At 28.8% G+C, this 7806-nt stretch overlaps 1 protein-coding gene across 1 annotated transcript in view; it reads right to left on the bottom strand.

Annotated features, from left to right (window-relative positions):
- LOC111640406 overlaps positions 1–2067 on the bottom strand; it is a 38029-nt gene extending 35962 nt beyond the window's left edge. Inside the window, exon 1 of the mRNA XM_023386419.1 lies at positions 2013–2067. The gene's annotated coding sequence lies outside the window, so the exon portion shown is untranslated. The remainder of the gene's footprint in view (positions 1–2012) is intronic.
- Positions 2068–7806: the final 5739 nt, after the last annotated feature.

The following is a 7806-nucleotide window of genomic DNA, read 5'->3' as shown; positions in this document are numbered from 1 at the left end:
TTGATGCGTTTGAGCCAAGCATTGAAGGAAAAACGGCCGCTATATGAGCAGAGACACGACAAAGTGATTTTGCAACATGACAATGCTCGGCCACATGTTGCACAACCGGTGAAAACGTACTTGGAAACGCTTAAATGGGAAGTCCTACCCCACCCGCCATATTCACCAGACATCGCCCCTTCCGATTATCACTTGTTCCGATCGATGTCACATGGCCTGGCTGAGCAGCACTTTCGTTCTTATGAAGATGCCAAAAAATGGGTTGATTCTTTGATAGCCTCAAAAAACATGTCGTTTTTCCGACATGGAATTCAAATGCTGCCAGAACGATGGGAGAAAGTAGTGGCTAGTGATGGACAATACTTTCAGTGACGTGTTTATTACGACTTTTTTTAAATAAAGTGTTAATTTTCACAAAAAAACAGCGAGAATTTATTCAAAGTCCTTATAGTAAATGAAGTTTGAATTTCTGGCAACACTATTGCACAATCGGAACACTTGTGTTACTTATTGGACATTTCTGACAAATGGAAAGAAAATAGCATGCACACTATCATTGTCCATGCTCCAAGAGCAGCAAAGTGTTATTTGTTTTCTATGGGCAGAGGGCAAGAAATATGAATAAATTCATGCGGAAATGCAGAAAGTGTACAGTGACAATTGCTATTGAACTATTCAAATGTCCATCGATGGTATGAAATGTTTAAAAATGGTCATCAGTGTGTGATTGATGAGCACAGCTAAGGTTGTCCAGTAAGTGCAGCTTCACCTCAAACAGTCGCTGCTGTTGATCAAATGATTGAAAGCAACTGCCGCATTTGCTTCAAGATGTCGGAAAAATTGCCTGGAGAGAGGTTCCATTCCGATGAGGAGGTTAAATCGGCTGTTCACAGATGGCTGTAGGGCTAGGAACCAGATTCTACAACACAGGCATCTTCAAGCAGGTACACTGCATGCACAAGTGCTTGAACCTGAATGGTTCCTATGTTGAGAAGTAGCCTAATACACATACAGTCGACCCCCTATAACACTGTTGATAATTCCGTTTTATATGAATTCCATGTTATACGAGTCACTTAGATTTTACAAATATGTGAGCCGTTCACAGCTTGGCACACACATTTGTAAAATCTAAGTGACTCATACAACATGGAATTCATATAAAACAGAATTATCAACAGTGTTATAGGGGGTCGACTGTATTTCATTTTGTATTTTCTGTATTTTCCATATGCATTAAAACTTTTGCTTAAAAAAATAAAAGGTGTTACTTATTGAAACCCCTCATAGATACCATAATCATTTGATACAAATCAAGTGATTATGATGGAGAATGTCAATTCAATTCATGAAGTGCAAATAAATCAGTTTTTTGAAAAAATAATAAAGAATAAAAATAAATGCTAGTCAAAAAATAGAGGAAAATTGATATAAAATTAGTAAAAACATTCCTGAAACATATTTTCATACTTATGGAATTTTTTCATAATTGTGAGGTAAATTAAACTTTTTCCATATTATTTTTAATATAATTTAAATTTATAAGTCTTACAATAGTCCAATTAAAAAACTTTAGTCAGATTACTTTCTTTATTATTTTTCTAAGCAAATATCTCTATAAATATTAAAAAAATGTTGAATACTTCATATCAAAAAAATATATATATATTATTCTCTCAAAAAATTCTGTAAAGTAAAAAAAATAGAGAGAATTTTCATTATGATTTAAATTCTTTTCTCTTGATTTTTATGTAAAAACTGAATAATTGATTTGACTGTTGTAAAATAGTGATCTTCATTAACCAAAAAAATGTTTCTTGATTTTGACATTAACATTGACAAAGAGTCATTGTTTAAAAAATGAACATTTAATCTTTGAAAACTTCATTTTAAAATATTTCATATTCATTAAAAATACATAGAAGATAGTTAAAATGTTTTAAAATATGTAGTTATTACACTGTTAAACACTAAATTATGTTTAATGTAACTAAATTTAACTAAATAATCACCTTATACTTGCTGATTTTTCTTCTCTTCTTTTTATTAAATATTTCTTTGGGTATTTGTATATATATCTTGTTCTTTGTATTTTATTTTTGTAGAAAGATTTTTCAGATCTTTCTAATTAAAAACAATAAAGAAATTTATTTTATTATTACTCTTAAATTAAACACTAATTTAATAAAATTATATTTTAATTTTCTTGAAAATATAAATAAAAGTTATAAAAATTTATATGTAAAAATAATTACATCAGATCTATTTATAAACAATATCAGAAAAATTTCAATTTTTAAAAAGTAATAAATTTTAAAATATCAAATCAATTGTAATATGATTTGTTTTAACTTAATTATGTTTTCTATATTAATTCAATTGTAAGAAGTGTAAAGTCAATGGACCAACTTCTGGACCTTTGAGAAAGATAGACAAGGTCATAGAAACCATAGAAAGAGCTTTGTAAGAAGACAACCTTCTTATAAATGAAAGGTAGTTGTGCATAATCTGAACTGGAGTCAGGTTACCTACATCCCTTTATGATTCTCAAACACTCTGATAGTGAAGGGTATTCCAACAAGATAATGCAATGTGTCACCAATCTTTGGTTGCAAGGAGGTGGCTTGAGGAATACTCTACTGACTTTACCCTATGATTCCATATGAACCTCTTAGATTATCTGAGGGACAGGATGAAAACAAAACTACAATAATTCAGCACCATCCATTGCATCACAGTTATGGTCTGTACTGTAGGTGGGTGGTCTTCTCTGCTGAATAGTACCATTAACTTGTTGACTTCATGTTTTGACTTGTAGCTGCATTGTTGAGGGCTCAAAGAGGATCAATCAGTTATTAGGTACATATCCCATGACTTTGGCTTCTTGGTGTATTTTTAAGAGCTTATATACATAAAAACCATTTGAATATGTAATAGACACCATAATCATTTAATTTAATTCTTTGATGTTGTGTGACTATAATGGTGAAATACTAAATAATAGTTCTCAATCTATGAAATGCACATAAGTCAATTATTTTGACATTGTGGTAATGTGTCATCTCTCAAACACTATGATGATAATCATTATACCTGAATGTCAAAAAGAGCAAGAATGCTGCAGTTCATAAAGAATAACAATTCAGTTTTATTTCAGTTTGCCAGATATTACATATGGAACATATCATGTTCCATATGTAATATTTTTACTTGAAAGTAAAAGTAAGATGATATGGAAAAATTTATGTGGGAATATTTGTTTGTTAACATTTTGTAGTATGGATAGTCACTGCTCTATTTCAAAGTAAATTAAGTAGATAAAGACCATTTCCATTTCTTACACAATTATCAATTGCTTATTTCTGTTTTGTGCAAATCACTTCAACATAAATGTCTCTTCAACAAAAAAGTTTATGAAAATATAGTAATTCGAAATAAAACTATCTTACAAGTTTCTGCATTATCTTTTTGATAAAGATCAAAGACAAATTCATCTAATATATAACACTGTAAGCTAGTGATGTCATTCTCTAAATGACAATTGCAGTTTTTCCTCATATAGTTTTAAAACTTGAATTATTTCCTCAAATTTTTCCATCATTTTATAAAATGTCATTAGCAGTTATAAAATGTAATCTTTTTAAAGTTCAAAACTTTACTGTTGTTTTAGTAAAATAATTTCATCTTTATGATTTCTATAAACAATTCATAAAAATTTGCATATCACTATAAATCATATCACAGGATCATTAGTATTGATTATTTTAAAATATTTGTTTATATTACATTATGCAGCTCAAGTACTTTTAAATTTTGTAAACTTATTTCCTTTTAAATTTATTTTTAATTCATATTAAAACACTAATGCTTCAATAATTAATATTATGAAATCCAAGTATCATTTTAAAATGTGTACTTAAATTTCATTCTCATTGAACAAAATGTAATGAGAAAATCTGTAATTTCATTTTAAATCAAAATAATTAATTTATATATCATTTACTACAATAAATCTTCTCATGAGTAAACTTAATATAAGGCATATTCAATACAAAACTGGAAAAATGTCATTGTAAGTCAAGGATGAGCAATATCATAGTAATTTTGACACATTTATTGTTGCCTCTGACTTGAAAGTGTTGTGTGTCAAAATTATTTTGATATCACTTATCCTTCCAACTCTTAATGGCACTTTTCTGATTTTCTATTGAACATGCCTCATATTATAGCATGCTAAATAATATGAATAAACAATCACTAACTGGATTATATTATTTTAATTTCTTACTTTTTTTATCTGATGAACTTGAAGATTTTGGTGTTTTAGTTTTGGAAATTTCTGTTTTCATCGCATTAATTTTCTCAATGATACTTGAAACTTTTTGTCCTAAAAGTTTATGACAACAAAAATTTTTTAGAGATTTAAAGCAGATCTTAAAAACATTATATATATTACAAACCTGTAGCCATTAATTTTTTTTCATATAAATTTTCTATATTTTCCCATTCAGGTACCTCTTCCTGAATATTATTCTTTGTTGTTTCTAGTTCAGAATGGGATTTTTTAATGCTTGCATAATTTTTTGTAAATGATAAAGGATCTGTATAAAATATTCTGGCTGTAGTACTTTCTGTATCAAAAACAGAGCATTTCAATAGGGGAAATATTTTTTGAAATTCTTTATCTTGTTCTTTACTAAAACCTATAAAAATAATGATATATAAAAAATATTCTATAATAAATATTAAAAATTTGATTTTCTCTAATTAATGAAATGAAAATTTTAATTCAATTTCTAAATTCTTTGTTTAAAATTATTAAAATTTCATTTATTTATCTTAGTAATTTTATGCATTAGTTTTTTTTTTTATAAACAGTGTAAAGTTCAATTTAAGTTTTTCCTTTCTATTATTTTTTAATATTTTTGTAAATCTTCATCCAATGGCTATAACTATGATTGATTTTTTTTTTTTGAAGACAAAGTCCGAAACACAAAGTTAATAAATGGTGGTTCCTCTTTTTGGGAAGGACTTTGTTTTCAAAAAAATTAATCATAATTATAGCCATCGGATGAAGATTTACAAAAATAATTTTAAAGTATCATCACCAGTGGTCAGCTTTCCTCATCTACATTTTACTAACACCTATTTCGTTGTAGATAAAAGCTGAAACAACCACAAGAAGTTATGATAGAGAATAGAAGACGTCCATACATCACCAGTTCCTGTTTTTTAAAAATGTTTATATTTTTAATTGGATATATGCTTGTGTTTTTAAAGGACTGTTTGGCGACCAGTAGTCTAAAAGGGAAGGTCAGTCGCCAAAAGTGTAATGTCTGGAACACAAAGTTAATAAATGGTGGTTCCTCTTTTTGGGAAGGACTTTGTCTTCAAAAAAAATTAATATTTTTTAATATTTAAAAAACTATGCTTTATTTAAGTTGAAGAGAAAAACTTTTCAAAACAAAAAGTAAATCATAAAAAAAAGTAAAAATGTATTTTGGTTTTTAAACTTGTGGATGAGAAATATTTTCTTGTAAAATGCATATACAGTATTCAAGTGGTAGTAATTTAATTAACTTATTGATATTATAATTTTCTATATATCAATAAATAATATTGTTGTTAATAAATTAATATCAATCAATTATACTGTTCTGTATAGAAAATTTGGATTATGAAACTATTGATAATTTGTGTGAAATAATAAATATTGAAGACATATTAACAAAAATATGCCTTTTCATTCTTATTTATTTATTCATGTTTTTTGATTTAACAGTATTTCTATACTAATATTATAAAGAGGTTATGTATGTATGTATGTATGTATGTATGTAAGTTTGTTTGCATTAGATAATCTCCGAAACTACTCATCCGATTTCAAAAATTCTTTCACCAATATTTAGAAAGGAACCTCAGGGTGGACATAGGCTGTATATTATTCTGTTAAACATTCATATAAATTAAAATATATAATCTAGGTTAAGGCTTTTATGTCCAACAGATGGCGCTACGAGTACGACGCCCTAAGTTTGCTTTTCTGTGAGGCATTATGCTTTTCTGTGAAAATGAACTAAAGCAGATCATCTTCTATCTATCTATATAAATAAAAATGTAATGTTCGTTTGTTCCTACCGATTCCTTTGAAATTTTGACACAACGCTGCATTCGAATACGCACGTGTTTTTATATAATATACGTGTCGAAATTCCCCCCACTGAAGGGAGATGGTTAGGATTAAGGCTTACCGTAAAGAACTCTGCTTCTATTTATACTATTTTAGATGTGGTTTTTTGCGTTTTAATAGGGTACGTCAACAGAATGTATACTAAGAAGAAATTTTTCGAAAAATTCCCCCCCCACGGGGAAGTGTTATAAATTTATAATAGATACATTTTGAGCCACAACAACGCGTGGTGGGGTCTGCTAGTATAGTATATATACAGTGTGTTCTGCTTCAAAGTTTTCTCACCAACTTATATTCGCCATAAAAAATGAGTAGTTTAAGATGTATGAAAGCAACAAGTGGCATCTGGTGGGAAAACTCATCAAGTTTTACAGAGATTTTTTTTCATACTGCGAGATGGCACAGAAATCAAATCTTGAGCATTATTGTTCAGTCATGGCTTTGCCATAGGAGAAAATATATCTGATAGCATGGCTACCAAGATCTCCTGGATTTCTTTCTGTGGGGTGTGAAAGATATGGTTTATGCAACTTCAATCAGAGTCCTTCAGGATCTTTGAGAGTGCATCATTGCAGCCATTGCCACTGTGAGATGACATGCTACAACATACATAGCAGAAATTGTGTACTGCCTTGATGCTGTCACTGTGACTGCTGGAGCACACAGAGATGTGATGATTTTTTCAATAAAATTTGGAGAGTTTCTCTCTTATAAAACCTTTGGTAAACTTATATCTTTAATCATCAATTTTTTGTAGCCAAATCAAATTGGTACTTTTGAGCAGAACACCCTGTATTATAAGAAGTTAATACAATTTATATATCTTCAAAATAAAACTCTTTATTTTATATAAATAAAATTTTAAAATTATTATATAATGCTGAATTATTGTAAATAACACTAGACTATTTTTTAAATACATAAATTTTTAAAGTAGTATCTTATAAAAGTATTTACCATATTTACTCACGTATAAGACGAGGTTTTTTTATTCATTTTTCAGTTTCAAAAACCTAGGTCATCCTATATGTGTGAGTGAAGGATTCTTTGCATTTTTGAAATAATTTTTGTGAACCATGTATAGTTCATGCTGCCATTACAGCAGGGTCCTATCGAGGTCAAGGTGAATGTTGCTTTCAAAGAGATGATCCGAAAATAGCTGGTCACTTAGCAATGATCATAAATGTAGTTATTTCATAGTTGTTAAATTGGTATTTTTAATAAATATTTGCACATTCTGAATCATTAAAAATAAACTTTTTTTGGGTCATGCACATTATAAACTGTTGGTTTTGCTATCTGGGTATCAAGTGCATGGAAAAGCATTCAAGAGCTGATACCAGTCATTCAGGAAATATTGCATTTCCAATTCACTTGGCAAATCAAAGGATGCTGCTTTATGGAGTGAGAGTGAAAAAGAGGAGAGTTGTATCAAAGCTTTAGAGGGTGAGCCTGAGTAGACAAAAGATGATAGTGTCAAGAAAACGTGGTTGTTTGCTTTAATACGTGCATTTGATAATATTTTATTTGTGATTAAATGAAATAGAATTAGAATTGTATTAATAAATATAATTTTCTTTATTTTGATCTTTAAAGTCACACCTCATCATATATGC

The sequence above is a fragment of the Centruroides sculpturatus genome, unplaced genomic scaffold, assembly GCF_000671375.1.
Source record: "Centruroides sculpturatus isolate CEXI.00-Female unplaced genomic scaffold, Cexi_2.0 scaffold1330, whole genome shotgun sequence".
Taxonomy (NCBI): domain Eukaryota; kingdom Metazoa; phylum Arthropoda; class Arachnida; order Scorpiones; family Buthidae; genus Centruroides; species Centruroides sculpturatus.
Note: the sequence above shows the minus strand (reverse complement) of the source record. Positions and strands in the feature narration are given on the sequence as shown.